General features: G+C 36.3%; 1 protein-coding gene across 1 annotated transcript in view; it reads right to left on the reverse strand.

Moving 5' to 3' along the window:
- Nucleotides 1-16,821, reverse strand: part of plagl2 (pleiomorphic adenoma gene-like 2) — a 40,059-nt gene extending 23,238 nt beyond the window's left edge. Inside the window, exon 1 of the mRNA XM_084428915.1 lies at nt 16,656-16,821. The gene's annotated coding sequence lies outside the window, so the exon portion shown is untranslated. The remainder of the gene's footprint in view (nt 1-16,655) is intronic.
- Nucleotides 16,822-17,590: the final 769 nt, after the last annotated feature.

A 17,590-nucleotide genomic window follows, 5' to 3' on the forward strand; every position in this document is an offset into this window, starting at 1 on the left:
ACAAACTTTTGGAAAACACTTAAAAACACTAGTGTGAATGAAGAGCGTTGCTTAATGTAGCTTACATCTCCTTAATATCTCATACTACAGTCGTAAAGAACAAGAGCAAGATCTGGCTAGGTGTAGACTTTCAGATGTTCAAATCAAACAATCAGACAGTAAAAAACATATAGTTGCGTAACTTTGAGGAAAGTCCCTTGCCACAGTCAATGCTTCCATTTCGCAGATCTAAAATCTAGATAAAGCTAGTAAAAATAATCTAGTGAAAACAACCCACATTAAATCTGCCTTTCCTTAAAACAAATGTTTTAAATGAGTCTAGTACCTTCCAGAATGTGATGTAGAGCTAAACAGCTTGAATCTTTAAACATTTTAGTTTTCTCTGCCAATGCCATGTTTGTCTGGGAATATGGAATTGCTTGTTTTGAGGATTCTGTACACTGAAAGAATGTAACTGTCCTCTGAGAGATGCCAAACTTTTGGACATTAATCAAATATCTCGACCATGTGGTTTTGAGGAATGGAGTGGAGACAGGTCCTGAAAAGATTTCCACCCTTACTACCTGGCCATGACCCAGAAACATCAAGGACCTCACGTCCTTCCAAGGATTTGCAGGTTATGGCGGGAGGTTTATATAGGACTACTTCTATGTTTATTCATACCTGTTGCACATGGATGCAAGGCTGCTTGAACCTGGCATTGCACCAGGAACAGAAGAGGATCCTGTGTAAAATTCCATGTCCGTGGTCCATCACCAACTTCATATTCTTCACAAGGATCTTTACTGTTTTACTTCTTCTAGCTTTTACAGGGTGAAATGCACTGCATCGACCAAACAACTTAAAGGAACACTCCACCGTTTTTTTAAATAGGGCTTATTCACCTTCTTTCCTACATTTAGATAGGTGGGCAAATGCATTTTTGTCTCAGTGCATGCGTTGTTTTAGTTTGACAGGGTCGGCGCTAGCTTAGCTTAGCATAATGAATGGAATCCTTTGTTGCCAGCTAGCATGTCCTGAGTAAAAGTGATATAAAAAATATAAAAAACCCCACCTAATTACTTCTTGTAGCCTGCGTATTCACAACAAGTACAAATAGCGATGCAGATTAACACTAGTCACCATGATGTGGCAGATAGGCAGATATTGACTTGGGACTATATTAGGGGGAAGCACAGGCGAAGCACTGCTACTTGGGCGCAGAGATATCACGCCTGTGCTTCCCCCTAATATAGTCCTTAATATATAAGTCAATATCTGCCTAGGAAATCGCCTAGTGTTAATCTGCATCGCTATTTGTACTCGTTGTGAACCACAAAAAGAAAATTAGGTGTTTTATTTTTATTTTTTATATCACTTTTACTCAGGACATGCTAGCTGGCAACAAAGAATTACATTCATTAAGCTAAGCTAAGCTAACGCCGACCCTGTCAAACTAAAACAGTGCATGCACTGAGACAAAAATGCATTTGCCCGCCTATCTAAATGTAGGAAAGAAGGTGAATAAGCCCTATTTCAAAAAACGGTGGAGTGTTCCTTTAAAGGGATAGTACACCCAAAAAACGGCAATTCTGTCATCATCATCAGTTTCTCGATACTGAAATATCCGACACAGATTCAATACTCCTTTTCTGCAGTATTGATACACCGATATAAGCTGCGCATTATCGCTCTTTCTTCTCTCCGGCGGTGAATTGACAGCTTGACATGCACGCGCCTCCTCTCACTCACTCATCTCATTCACTCCGGTTGAATAGTGTTGGTGTTACATGTCCTAGCGGGTATTGCACATCATTTTTGTCATTCCTACAGGTTTTGTGCACACACCACTCTATAAGTGGCACTCATAAAAGTCGCCTCTCAAACTGCATTTTGGATGCATAAATATAGATATAAAGATATACAGTTTTGGAACATAAATAGTTGAGAGAAAACGCATTTTGTGTAATAGTATATTGGAACCGTGCATAAGCTCTTAAAGTGACAGCAGCCTAATAAACCTGCTGCTGTCTGTCACGTAATGTTAATCAAAGAAGAAAAGACAAAGAGAAAAATCACTCACTGCTCTCGACTGAATAACTTTTGTAACTTTAATTGTAAGCATAATTCTTTAGATTACCTTCATTTCTGTAGTATTTCTTACCTGAATACCGTTAGACCCACTTTAAAGCAATGTTTATTTCAGTTGTTTCTTTATTCTATTGTATTTATTTGTGATATCATTTGCAATTTGTTTATTTGTTCTTACTGTATTACTGACTGTTAACTTGTTTTCTGTTTTTGTTTTTGGAAATGTAGTTCAATGATTCAAATAAAGACTGTGCTGTGTGTAAGCTATTACAACAAAATTACTCAAATTTTCAAAAAATTATAAGATATTAACAAGTTATCTGTATGGTGTTATATACATATATATAGATATATAGATAAATAGATAGATATAGATATATGGCAGATTTCCCCATGGTATCGAAAATGGTATCCATATTGTTTCTTATCTATCATCTCTATATCCATATCTATATTTAGTCTATATTCAAGGTATCGTATCGAAGTTGGAAATTTCAGTATCGTGACAACACTATTTTGAAGAATAAACAGACTTTCATCGTTTTTTTTCTTTTGTGTTCAGCAGAAGAAAGAAATTCATACAGGTTTAGAACAACTAGAGGGTGAGCAAATGATGACAGAATTTTCATTTCAGGTAATGTATTCTGGAAAATTAAGTGTACTCCACCTTTGTCCACAAAATTTTGTCTGTCAACTGTCTGTCAAGCTCATGTTAAAAATTAAAGTTTGTCTTGACAAACTTTTATTTCTAGTAAAAAATGATTAGTTATACAAGTTTATATATGTATTTTAATCCTACTTTATCACACGTCAATTACAATTTCGCATCCTGTTTAAATCCAACCATTACTGAAATGGAATTTAAACATATTTCTAAATTCGATTGTGAATAGCGCATAACCCTGGTTGTCTGTACCTGTATGAAAATGAACTATATGCGGAAACAAAAAAATAATACTTTTTGTGTTCCATGGAAGAAAAATAGAAGCCAACAGGTTTGGAACAACATTAATGCGAGTTAATAAACATAGAATTTTAATTATTTTAATTCTTTAATGCTCAAGACAAGAAAGGTTCTGAGGAAACCTGCAAGACAGCAACAAGTTTAAAGTGTTCCTGAAACTGGAGCTAAAAGTGGTTTATATAAGGGTCAGAGCGTTTCTCTTACAGTGCAGGGTGTTGAAAACCAATGGTAAACTCAGACTACTGTAATGGCTGATGAAGCTAAACGGGCACAAATGCCTGAAAGTGATGATGAGATTGACTTTTCAACTCAAAGTGGACCACAGCTGAATGAGAGGAAGGATCTGCATGTAGCGCTAGCAGTGGGGGAAGTTCAACAAGAGCACGGTAAGGAAGTTGAGTCAAGAAATGTGCAAGCTAAATCCTGAAACTTAAATTGCCACAAACAACAGTAGAAGAAGATACTAGTGGAAAAATTGCAATGGGTGGGATGAAACTATGAACACAAGCAAAAGCCTGAGGAACAAACTAAAAAATTAATTTGAAGAGACAACAGGAGAAAAAGCTCTGAAAGGAATGAACTAATACAAGATAAAGAGACAGAACTGATTTAGACAGAGAACAGTGCCAAGGAAACTGATTAACCCAACTCTAGGAACTCTGTGTTCATTAAGGATTTGAAATGATTTAACACACTATTTCACCACATTCTAATGGAGACCGGGGACAATTGCGCTACACACTTCAAAATCACAAATAAGCTGCTGATGACACTTACGCAGCACATGCTCAGTGGAGTTATTCCTCTGCCTGAAAAAAAAGAAGTGTGACCATTTCATTTTGTGAGAAATGTTCAAGTGACAAAAAATATTATAATTTCAACTAATTATAATGTAGGTCCCACTTAGACTTTTGCTTTAATGGCACTCAGAGAACTAGTGACAAAGGTAAAAACTAAACGGCTTTTGAACTGAATCTATTAAATATTAAAATGAAAGCAATGCTATTATAACTTTGATGCATTCACAATGTGCTGACGTTTGCTACAAATGCGAAGTGATATACATGTGTATGACAGTTGGCCGGAAAAGATGGTTTAAAATATTATTTATAAAATGGATAGTTCCAGTCCTTGATTATGATTGGTTGAGCAGCGTTTGAAGCTGTTATAAATTACTCTACAAAGTCTTACTGTATATTGTCACATACTGTATGCATGTTTCTTTTCCAATCGACTGCAGTTAGATTTGTCTGTGAGTTAAAAGGAAAACGTTTCTTAGATTGAGTTTGTCTTTACTATAACCAAACAGGTAAGCTTTGTATGCCGAAGCGAGAAAAAGCTATTGTGCAAAAAGACCCCAGCAAGGCACATTCATGGAGACACTGTCCATGTAAATAAACAACTGTTTATCTCTACACTTATTTTGGCAGTTCAATCTGAACAGAGCTGGGTCAAAAAACCTATAGTGAATTTACAAAAAATTTCAAGAGACATGAAAAATTATGTAGAAACCTTTAAAAAAAATGACAAACAGAAACTTTGCTTGGAGGCACATGTGATGTGGATTTTATTAATCTTATTCTATATTTCATTTGATTTAATCTTGAATAAAACTATTTGAGGGGGAACACCACAAATACTCCATAACTATAATCCTATGCTATAAACCAAGTCTTTTATCATATCAATTACAGTTACAACAGAATAGATGGGTGATTTACATGACTGTTTAATCAGTGTATTTCTGTACTGAACAAAAATACAGCATCTTATAACTTGCAGATAAAGATAAACAACATGTAACACTAATATGGTATAAAGTGTTACCATCTAAGATCAGCTCATGACCCGCTAGTGAACTAGACAACAGTCGCATCCCAAACGTCGTGCTCCCTGATATGACTAGTGATTGAATCGAAAGACGAACAACATCTGCCTCTGATTGAAACAGGAGGGAGGGTTTTTCCACTTTCATCGGATACCATCCCACTACAGTTACACCCGAAGAGCCAGTCTGGACCGTTTACGGCGTACGCTGAAAGTGCACGGACATGGAATTTTCTCTCTCGCCAGCGTCCGGCAGCCGAGGTGTGTGATAGAGAAAGACATGTGCTGTGAGTCAGCTGCTTGCTAAATGAGGGCATTCAACCACATGGTCACTGAGAAATACCCCTTCTGCTGCCTGATTGGCCGGTCTTCGGCAGGGGAGGGAGGGGCCGGCCGAGCGGGCAGGGAGGAGTCATGTGACCGAATCTAGCAGAGCGCTCGATAATGGGACCCCCACTCGCAGCGGGGAGAGAGAGAGAGCTAGCGAGAGAAAGAAAGAGAGAGAGCGGCCTGGACGAGAACCAAAAAAACCCCTCTACCACACACAGGCTGTGTATTGTTGCCTATTCACTGGACTCCATCTCTGGCCACTTTATCATTCAATTAGGACAGCTTTCACACCACACAGCAGAGAAAAGGGCCCTTCAATCAAACTGAAAACTTCACGCTGCCACTGGAGGGCACACAGAAAGAGACCCACAGTCCTCTCTCTACTTTCATTTCTCTCTCTCTCTCTCCTCCTGTTGTTGTTGTTCTGGACTTTGTGAAGAAGAGAGAGGGAGGGAGAGTGAAAGAGAGGAAGAAAGCAAGCAACAGAGGTCATTTGTTAACACCAGAGCTTCTCTCTCTCTTTCTCTCATTTCTTTCCCTTTGTTCTCTCTTTTTCTCCTCTTCTCTCTCTATCCCTTTTGAGAGGAAATCCGCATCTACAGTTTTGCAATGTTGCCACTGGAGTGAGCTGTGGTTAGCCTGAGAATACATGGAAGAAATAGAGAGACCACATATTTTAAAATTGTCAGGAAAAATGTCGCCACAGGTACATTTGTGCAGCCTGGTTTGAAAAAAAGATGTTTCTTAAGATCTTACAATGTTTCTGTAAAGCATCTGCTGCAGAAAAAATCATATTTGAGCAGCATACCTTAAAAATGTTAACTGCAGCTCTATATTTTTATTATTACACTGTAAAAAGTGACCAGTTGACTTTAAAAAAATGAGGAAACCTGTTGCCTTAAAATTATTGGGTAATTGAAAAATTAAGTTATGTGAACTTTTTACAGTGTATTATTATTATTATATGCTGTTTTTAATGTGAAGTTGTTACCCTGAGTGAATTCTACCTGTCCTGAGTCTGACCCTTAAAAATTACTCCTTTTTTGAGTTTTTTTTTTATATTATATTTGACTTGAATACTTTGTGTACCTCAAATGGCTAGCGCATTGCTCTCAGATGCACAGTCACATTCAACTGATTGAATGTGTATTGTATTCTTATATATACTTTTTTTTTTTTTACTTTAGCCATACTCATTGTTGAGCTGAATAAAACCAATCAACTTAGCACCTGACAAAACATTTTGCACAGTTTATATTTTTTTCTTATTTTTATTATCATTACTGACACCTTATTTCTCCCTATCAATACATTTTGTGCAGATATACTGTATTTACTGTGCTTGTCAATTTTGGTAATTGTTTTAAATAAAATAAAAACATCTTAATAAAGTACAAGAAATTACATTGAAAGTTAGAGAAAGAGAGAGAGAGAAGTGGAGCATGCATCTATAAACTGACTTAATTTATTTGCTAATTATGTCTGTTTAAGTGTAACAGAGATAGTGAGAGAGTAGTTGCAGAGCATTAGTAAAATGCATTACCATAAAAAAGTCACATCATGATACATGACTCCTTTCATTTTATTATTTGTCTTTCCTCCTCCACTCATATATTTTCGGAGTGAACACCGACACCAAGAGCTTCTAGCGATTCTTCTCTGGGTTGCAGCTGAAAACGTAACAATGGATTCAGCAGACCACACACCTGACTGAACACAATGAGATGGCAACCACCTCGCTCTCATGTGCTGCCAGGAAACATTTCTCCGTCAAACTCACATTATGTCATCAGACATTAATCTACAACTTTAAATATCTCCCGTTTAAACACAGTAAGGCTCTCTGATTTGGAGTTTCTCTCACAAATTATGTCCCATGTCAGACTAAAGAAAGCCAAATTATACCAGCATGAAAACTTTGAGTAAAAACACTAATGCGCAAATACACACACATTAATGAAGAGCTGTGGGCAAAGCTCCAGAACCATAATGCCAGTTTATAGAGCTTCACAAAGTGAATGAGGGAGAAAGAAATGAGAAAATATTTGCCAGAATTTTCCCTATGGACCACAAATGACAGACTGCAGATGTATTCATAAAGCCCTAGAATAAATAAAAAGAGCCAATACATGAGTGCAAGTATGATACTAATAAAAAACATATAATCTTTTACACATACTAATTTGCTGAAAATTCTATTTCAATTAAGTGAGAAAAGGGATTTTTGGCATCAGTCTGCATGCATTATCTTTAACAACAACAAACTTAGATTAGATGACAGTTGATGTGTTCATAATGTTAAAACTAAGCAATGAAACTAATACTAACACACTAATACACTAAAAAAACTGACCTTTACTTTTAAATAACCACCCATGTTAAACAGAATATAATAATAAATATAAATAATTTTATTAGTGGTTCAACGGAACACAAAACTCGGTTTGGATCATTTGACATTTTTTGAGTCACAGATCGGATCAGCAAGAACAAAAATAATGGTTTAGGTGGCAAATGTAAATTTTCTTTCCATTTATAAATTAAAGCACACTTTATGTACCAGTCAAAACTACTAGCCTTACTAATAAAGTTCAAACATTATTAAAGACAAGTGACCAGTCAGTAAAAAAAATAAGAACAAATACACTAATTACAAGCATAGATAAATACAATAGAACAAAGTTACAAATAGGTCTCACAGTAGTATTCAGGTACAGAGTTCAGCTATAGAGTTCATTGTATAAATTAAAAGTCACCAGGATTTTGCCAAGTAAGACATGTTCCTGGATCAACATATTTTGTTATTCCTGAAACAACATTCCTGTCGGGAAATTTAGTCCTGACCCTATCCATACCCCCTAAACCTAACCCTACCCATAAGTTATCCCTAAAATCAGAGGGAATTCATGAATAACACTGACGTAGAAGCATCTAACCCTGGTTGTAAGCCTAAACTTGACATACTGTAAACTTGTCCCTCAAATCTGATGGCTGATTGGAATGTTGTTCCAGGATCAACAAAGATGTCGATCCAAGAATATGTTGTACTTGGTGAAATCACCTTAACCATAAATTAAATCAAGATGAATCTGTGTGAAAGCTGTGTTTTGTTGTTTGATTAACATTAAAGTCCCCGTGAGTTGCAAACGACTTTTCTCCAGTGTTGTGACGTATTTCCAAGTGAAACGGAATATTGAACAGAGGGCAGGGTTTTACTTTAGCGCTCCTCCTCTCCATCTCTGCTCATAGCAGATTTCAACCCAAGCCGTCAAACTGACATCATCAGAGAAGATTTTTTCAGATTTTAATCAGATTTTGATTAAAGATTACCACGGCAAACACATTTTTTTTCTGTGTATTAACTTGCACGGATTAATTGTTCACCACAAGACTAGTAATATGCGCTAACAAAGTAAATAGGGTCAATTTTGATTTCATGGCGACTTTAATGATATAGACAGCAGCGGTATTTATAGGCTGCTGTCACTTTAACTTCTCTTTTTCCTCTTGCGCCGGAATGGTTTAAAATCGCTTAAATGTGTAAATTGGCAAGACACAACATGTAAATGATAAACTTTCACTCTATGATGGTTAAACTTTGCAATTAATCCGCGAATCATATGCGTGCAGAACTGTGGGGCCTGGTTAAAGGGATAGTTCACCCAAAAATTAAAATTCTGTCAGTAATTACTCACCCTCATGTTGTTCCAACCCCGTAAGGTTCATCTTCGGAACACAAATTAAGATATTTTTGATGAAATCTGAGCGCTGGATCACTCCTCCATAGGCTTCTAAGGGATTGAAACTTGCTGGCCCAGAAAAGTTATTAAAGACATCGTTAATATAGTCCAAGTGACTACAGTGGCTCAATCTTAAGTTTATCAAGCGATGAGAATACTTTTTGTGCGCAAAAAACTTTTTTCTCTCTGGGCCTCGAGTGAGTTCACGTAGTAAAACAGCGCAGCGCTTCTGTGTTGTACGTCACACGCATCACACACATGACCAGCGTTGGCAAATAGTGAGCCTACGACTATATTAACGATGTCTTTAATAACTTTTCTGGGCCAGCAAGTTTCAATCCCTTAGAAGCCTATGGAGGAGTGATCCAGCTCTCAGATTTCATCAAAAATATCTTAATTTGTGTTCCGAAGATGAACGAAGGTCTTATGGGGTTGGAACAACATGAGGATGAGTAATTACTGACAGAATTTTCATTTTTGGGTGAACTATCCCTTTAAGTAAAACTATATAATGTATACAGTTTGTAGCTTAATAGTTTTCTCAAGACATAAGGCACAACTTTAAAGCTTTTTCCTTTCATAAACTTTCTCATATACAGAATGTGTAAATCAAGTTTTTATTTTTGCAATTCTGACTAATGCATAGTAAAGGTGATAAAAGTACAGTCCACACCACGACTGATAACTAAAAAGATAACGATATCAGCGTCTATGCCAGCGGACAATACCATTGTTTTTTTTAACCATGCGCTGCCGTTTTGTCATCTGCCGCTTTAAATGCTTGCTAAAGCGGAATGGATTCTGATTGGCTGTCAATGTTTATATCGTTCATCAACTGGAAAAGGTTGTTCGGAAAGTGATTCCAACGATATCGCATCTCTCTGCCGTTATCGTTATAGTTGTGGAGTGAACCTTGCTACTCTTTTATATAGAATGATTTTTAAAACTACATCGTTATCCTTATTGTTATAGTTATCATCCTCGGTGTGAACAGGTCTTAAAAAACCCTGCAAGTTATGGTGTCACACACCAGTTTCTTGTAAAGAACCTTTTTGTAAATGTTTGTTTGATAGCCATTAAATTTCATTTCAATACATGTCTGTATGATTAACAATCAATCATATGCACAACTTTTAGTTTTTTCCCTTCTTCACTAGCAGAATCCACGGAAGAATCTAACATTTCACTGAATGACCAACACACATCTTAAACGGGTCAATCTGTACATCAATAAACAACTAAACACATCCAAGCAGTTTCTTTCACCGCTTTAGTTATTTGCATGATGCAACTCAAAGGACTACATGAATCATAAATGTTTTTTCTCGAGCCCTCTTTGGTGACTCTCTCCCTCATCATCCAGCTTTCTTTTTCCTCTCTGTGACTGAGTCATCTAATCACACTCAAGGTCTTCTGGATTCTCAGAATATGACGCGTATGAATATGATGTGCATCTGAGAGCAATGTGGTAGCCATTTGAGGTCCACAAAGTTTTTAATATTTATCATCTAATTTCACTGTTTTTGATGATTTGTTTTCTCACACACTCCTTTAAAAAAAAGTAAGTAACCTGGGTTGCCTTAACATTTTAAGTTCATTCAAATAAAAAAATTGAGTTAATACAATGGAGATTGGTTTAATCAACAGAAACTCAAAATATTATATTATCTGAACCACTTAAATAATCTAAGTTGATTTGACAAAATAATTTTTTTGTGTTGTGTGTGTGATAACAAATCATGAAAATATATCTTTTTTTTTTGTTTTTTTTACAGTGCAGAGTGTTATAACTATTATATAGTTTTACTATAGTTGTCAAATCCTCACTTTATGGTACAGAATTACATTTGATATCAGCTTTTCAGTGTCATACAAAGAGTTATCGTATTCTTACTAACCAAGAACAGTTCACAGAGAAGTAAACAGCATTATGCTGAAGACTACAAATAATGATGTGCTATTTTATATGCTATTTTATACTCACGGATCATAACATCATGTTCATTTTTATTTGTGGTTTGAGATGCAAGTAAAAAGTGATGTCGTCAAAGTGGATGGTCATTAATGTCAATTGTTGTGCATTATCAAATTGCCAGTGTGATCAGCCAATCACAGCCTCTTCTCAAGAGTTTTTATATCTGTAATTCACTACTCCCTCCTCACAATCTCAATGAGAACATTGAAGGGAGGCAAAAGTGACGTTCCTTCCTCTGAACCTTCCTGGTAAATGAGTGCTTGCATACTATTCGATCTCATAACAAAAACCTATTTTATTTATATTACTGTCAATCATTTTCTCAAGCAAATTTTGACTGATTTTTTTACCCAAGTCTGATCAAACTCTGTGCAGGTCATTTGAAAGGTGCACCAGGGGGAAAAAGGTCTTTAATGTAGTGATACCTAAATTATCAAATTTTATTCAAGTCTAAAATCGTATTTAACATTACATTGGGTACTATTATTACTATTAGGTTACACCAACAAATACAAGTTTTAGATTAGATCAGGTATAAATAGATGCTTAATAATTACAGATTCCCAGAGAGGGATCGCTTCCAACATGATTTAAACATTGAACGGCAGTATTTTCACTATTTTTAAAAACTTACAGAACCCATTATAACATCCCAACAGTGTGTTTCAGTGTGGGAATCGTAGAAGACGTTAAGAATTTACTGCACAGTACATTTCCTTAAGAAAGACAATAAATTCACAACAAAGATAGCAGAGAGACAGTAAACGAGTGAGAAAGAAGCTCGGAGGGGAAGAAGACCCATCTTTGGGGTGGAAAAATGGACGAGGGGGATCTGAAGGAAGAGAAGGAGGGGTTGCAGCATAAGTGGTGTTCAGTGATGGATAGACTCGGGCCTTGAAAAGCCACACCTGGCTGACTGCTTTCAAAAGCACAGCTTTGCTCATGTACAGCGGCAGTATGCGTTTCAAACATCTAGCGTCTTCTTACTATCTAAAGGCGCCGCATACTGCAAGTGCAGTCAGAATGCGTGCCAGCGAAGGGAAAAAAGACGCTCTTTTCTTGTGCGTGTGCAACTTGGTTGTGGTGTGTGGCGTGTGTACTTTGTGTTTGGACTTGTTTTGCAAATCTGTCAAGAACATTAGTGTGTATTTACACATGTACTGTTTATGTGTGGGTTTCTTTTCTATTACTCTTTGTTCGGTTCACTTGATGAAGCTTTCTCCTGCAATTAATGGGCTTGGATTTGCGAAGGCTGAAATTGTTTTTATACCCCCTCCGAACGCCATTCTCTACTCACAACGGTTTAGATCTGTTATAACAATTATTTGTTAGAATTATACATTTTTCTTTCTTTTTTTTGTCTTCTTCATTTAAAGCTTATTGATGATGGAACTGAAAATAAATACTTCAGAAAAATTTAAGTAATGTGTTCAGTACATCAAATAAATGTATCAAAATGTATCAAAAATACATCAAATAAGTCGTTTTTTACTAAAAAATTCATAATAAACAATTAGATTTATACATTTCCACACTGTAAAAACAAACCTACGTAACTATACGTTTAGGAGCTATGTGACCTGATTTGACAGTTAAACACTTTTAAATTAAACACTTTTTTATTCATTAGTTTAGTTCACATTTTGTTAGGTTAACTGTAAAATCCAAACAGATCCAAATCAGTTTATTGGAATGTTTCAATGTAATCAACATATTTGACTTTATAAGACGAAAAATCTTTGTGTAAGAGTACAACGTTTGTCAATGGCTTCACATTATTATTTTTATTATCATCAATCTTACTTTTTTGGTTCTTTGATGACATATTCATAAAACTTTAACTGTAAGTTAACCATCTCCTAATAAGTTTAAAATATTATATATGAAAAAGAGTATTTTAACGCTTTCTTTTTGTGATGGCAATAAATTACAACTTTTAACACTACAAAAAAGTTTTCACAAACAGTAAAAGGAAAATTAACAAAATATTCAGTTCATAGTAACACATTATTTTACAGTTTCTTTGTTACACGCCATGTTACATGTAGTTACTATAGTAATTACTATAAATTCATTACATGGAACTAACCCTAAACCTAATCCTAACCCTAACCCTATAGTAAGCACATGTAGTTATAGTAATTACTATAAATTCTGATTCATTACATGGAAATAACCCTAACCCTAACCCTATAGTAAGCACATTTAGTTAATTATTATTATAAATACTTAAATGTATAACTGCACTGTAAAATGGAAGTGTAACCCAGTTAATTTCTACATTATATCTATATGCATGAAATAATGTAATACACATTTAACATGCAATCTACTGTTTTTAACTTTAAATTTTTTTGTATTTAATAATCCTAAAAAAGTCTACAGACGAATGAACAATTTTTTAGTCTTTCTGACAGTTCTGACATGAATCATCTTCTGATAAGAGTCAAATCTGGTGTGTTGAGACGCTCGCCGGAGTTATAATGCCCTCGTGAACTTGGCCTGATTTTATCTCTCTCTATCTCTCCTCCCTTTTTTATGGGGCGACTGAGTGACCAGGTCAGCTACTGTTCATTCTGCCCACATAAACACTCCCCAGTGCCCATTTCAGACCTGGATTGAGCCAAAAAACAAACAGACATTTTATGCTCACGACTGCAAATACAATCAAACTCATCGGCTGATCCACAAGCCCATATTATTGTCACGCAACGCTTAAATCATAATGCAAAATAAATAGCTACATCACAGTAACTTGGCACAAATTTCAGGCACAGCATCGTCCCCGTTCACTCCTCATGCTATAAGTGGAGTATATGAGGACTCAGATGAGGGCTGATCCCCATTCTACACTGGGTATTAAGTAGCGTTTGTGCTCTCCAAAGCCTGTCCTACCTATTAACCCCTCTGATGTGCTTTCTCATGATAATCAGCCTGTTACCCACCGAGGAGCAAGGAATTGTGGGATGTTTTCAGAGGAGAAACCCCCCCCTTGATGCACATGCTCTCTCTCTCTCTAACTCACACACTGAATCAAGCATGTAAGACGCTTTTTCAGAGAACCCATGAGCAGCAATATGAAAAATAAACTGCTGATGTTTGTTTGAAACGCACTAAAACATCTCTCAAAACAGACAAAAAAAGCAGAGTTATCGTGAAAGACAGCACATGTCGAGGACACCGTTTGAAGTAAATAACTCGCGTTGAAGGATGTGCTCAACTTGGAACAAGAACCAGAAATATTTTCAAGAAATATTCAAGTCCATTTCCCAATTCTCCCTTAATTATTAACACGCAAAACCCTTTTGGCATGAAAATAAACGAGCTTTAATCGGTCAAACCATTGTAAAGATCCTCAGAAGCAAAAGATCCTCCTAACCAGAGGCAAAGCTGAAAAACTAAACGGTCTCACACATCACAATATGCGTTTCAACATGCAATGTCAATAACAAAAGCACTGTCTCGTGACGATCTCACTTCCATTTCCTTATTATGAAGCTCGAGGCAGTGGAAGTAGAGAGCCATGATGGAGCACAACCACCAAACAAGAGCTCGTCACAACCTGTTCTTTATCAATCACTGTTAGAAAGACATTTGCAAGCTCTTTTCACACAGCTTAAGTCAAACGTTTCGTTTAGATTCGGCATTTCAACGCACACAGCAACACAAACAAGTGCAAGAGATATAACAAAGCAAAGCCAAATAGAAACTTTGACTCAATAATGCAGGTTTTAACCATCAATGCATCTATTTGAGAAAGAGATGTCACACAGCTACAGGTGTTTGAGCACGTGGATATAGTGCTGCAACTACATTGACTGGTGAATTAAAGATTGGTCGCAGTTATGCTCATACAAAAGCAATGACAAATGAACTTTGATTGCAATTTCTGTCCTTACAAACCACTTCAAAGAGCTCTCTGCAATGCAAACAATGGGTAACACTTTAGTTTAGGGGCCAATTCTCACTTTTAACTATAGATGCTTATTAGCATGCATATAACTTAGTACTTACATCACATATTAATGGTTTATTCTGCATGACCATATTCTACATCCCTTAAACCTACCCAATGCCTAAACTTAACAACTACCTAACTAACTATTAATAAGCAGTTATTGGGAGTTTATTGAGGCAAAAGTCATAGTTAATAGTTTGTTAATTGTGAGAAGTGGACCCTAATCTAAAGTGTGAGCAAAAAACGTGTAATTATTAAAGTCAAAACTATTTCAGCAAAATGTTCCCCCTTGATTTCATACGTTTTCAGTGTTTCAACTGCATTTTCGTTATTAGTAACAATATTCATAATGGCCAAACAAATTGCAGATTGTAACTTTGCCACCAACTATAAAGCAGCAATTAAACTTTATAGTGGGTTAAATTTTTAAAGAAATGATGTCACAGCTACAGGTGTTTTGTGCATGTGGCTAGTGTTGCAATGATCTTTACGGATGATTGATTAGTAGATTTTATAAACATTTTTGCAACCAAAGGTCAAAACTTTTAATTTTATCCCTTGAAACCTTTCAACGAGCTCACAACACTGTAAACACGCGTTCGTCATTCTAACAACATATTTGTGTCCATCAATGAACTTGTTAAAATAATACATGCCATTTGTCCTGAATTGCAGATTTCCTTCGCCAATGACTAAATTAAATGGTTATAAAAGTATAATAAACTCATCGCTGCAAGTGGCACGCTTTGATTTTAATTCCGAAATGAATGCAGAACGTAAACTTATGTTTTCAATTTGGTGGGTTTAATTTGTTTACATTGTAAACAAAGTTCACTGGTGCCTCACAGTTGAACACACACACACACACACACTGGGATTATTTCTTAGCAGAAAGATTCTTAAAAATGTGCCACACATATGACCACAATGCCAAGCAATATGTAAATGAACATTAAAAAGAGGTTCCCCACACCTCAAAGACACCGCTTGACACTCTTGTTTGTTAAGTACCTCTTCATAGGAGCACACAAACAAACATTATACAAAAGTCACAATCCGCCCAGGAACATCCGATCTGTAGCAAACAAATGACGAACAGCAGATAAGCCATAGCAGCATGGAGGGAGAGCAACAGCACAAGACAAACCAGACACAAAATAGTTGTATATTTACAGCCCAGAGAGATTTTCTCATATCAAGGAGTGAACTATTAATAGACAGACGCGTTTGTATAAACTTAATGTTTGAAACTCAACAGGAACGGTGCTTCAGCTCGTGTGTGTCTACAGCACAGGCATAAATATTCAGAAATTAATTAAAATTCAACTATTCACTCCAAAGTCACACTGAACACCAACAGACACAGCCAAGCCGATGATCGATCAAACGCAAATGTAACGGTTTGTAAACAAATTCCATCGGCGCTGTATTTATCGATGAAGTTTGCGAAGCGCGAGCGAACGTGCAATTAAAAATTAAATACCCGGAGCCTCAACAATGTTTTCCAAAAATAAGCCAAAAATAAATGACGTCGGCTCGGGAGAAAATATCAAGGGTGTTATTACTATGAAGCACTCTTGTATCATCTGCCATATCGATCAGCGGCCGAACGAGCAGTATTAATTATCGGGATCTCATTAAAAAAACATGCACACATCAGACCGTGCAGCTACATTATGAGGACTTGCAGAAAAAAACGAGCAGTTGCCACCAAAAACTTTCCAGCGCCGCATTAGTCAATTTCACAAGGAACCGCCGTCACATTCCAGCACCGACTAAGCGCAAACCTACCGTGGGAGCCCCACGCCACCGTTCCCGGTCTTTCTCCTCTTGATCTGTTGTTTTATTATTTTTTCCAATTTTTTTCTCTAATTTTTCTTTTTTCGGGGCCTGAGTGTCTCGCGCTCCTCAGGCTGCAGCAGCAGAGTTATGGGGCGCGCGAGCATTGTGGGAGTGTGACGTCAGGCCACTTTCACAAACTTTTCACAGGGGCTGGTAAACTGTTGTGCGCGCGCGTGCGTGTGTGCGTGTTGTGTGTGTTTTTTGGGGTTGTAGTTTACACACCGTTATGATTAATGGTGGATAGCGGCGGGACAGATGAGTCTCATCGCTGAATCGCTGTATATCGAAAGTAAAAGGATTGAGACAGCCGATAGCGTTTTTAAATTATTTAATGCAGGCATGTTTAATGCAAGGTGACTAAGTCAACAAGCTCTTTATTTTATACAGGACGCCGCGCTGTTTTGTAATGCAATACAAACTTTTATCGTGACTCTTTTGATTGGTAAATCTCAAGCAGAAGTCATAAGTAATTAAAAGCTGGATTAAACGATTAATTTAATGTGTTGACATAAGTATGGAGGAAGTATAATGATTTGCATGAAGTTTTTTTAATGCTTTTCTAAATTTTTATTGGATTTCTGTAAATAATTTCAACTTTTAAACATTTTATTTAAATAAAATCAAAGTAAAATGCAGTGATACACTGTTAAAATTCATTTTCATGATTTGTTATCTCAAGATTTTAGATAAACCTTAGAACAACTTAGATAAACCTTCATTGTATTAACTCAAATTCTTTATTTCAATGAACTCAAATTTTTCAGGCAGCCAGGTTACTTGCTTTTTTAAAGTTAAACCAACAATTATTTTGCAGTGTAAGTTTACTCCACTTTTAGATTTAAAAAAAATATGAAGTTTGCACCTTAAAAACTTACCCTATAGTG

Source organism: Rutilus rutilus, assembly GCF_951802725.1.
Source record: "Rutilus rutilus genome assembly, chromosome: 13".
NCBI classification, from domain to species: Eukaryota; Metazoa; Chordata; class Actinopteri; order Cypriniformes; family Leuciscidae; genus Rutilus; species Rutilus rutilus.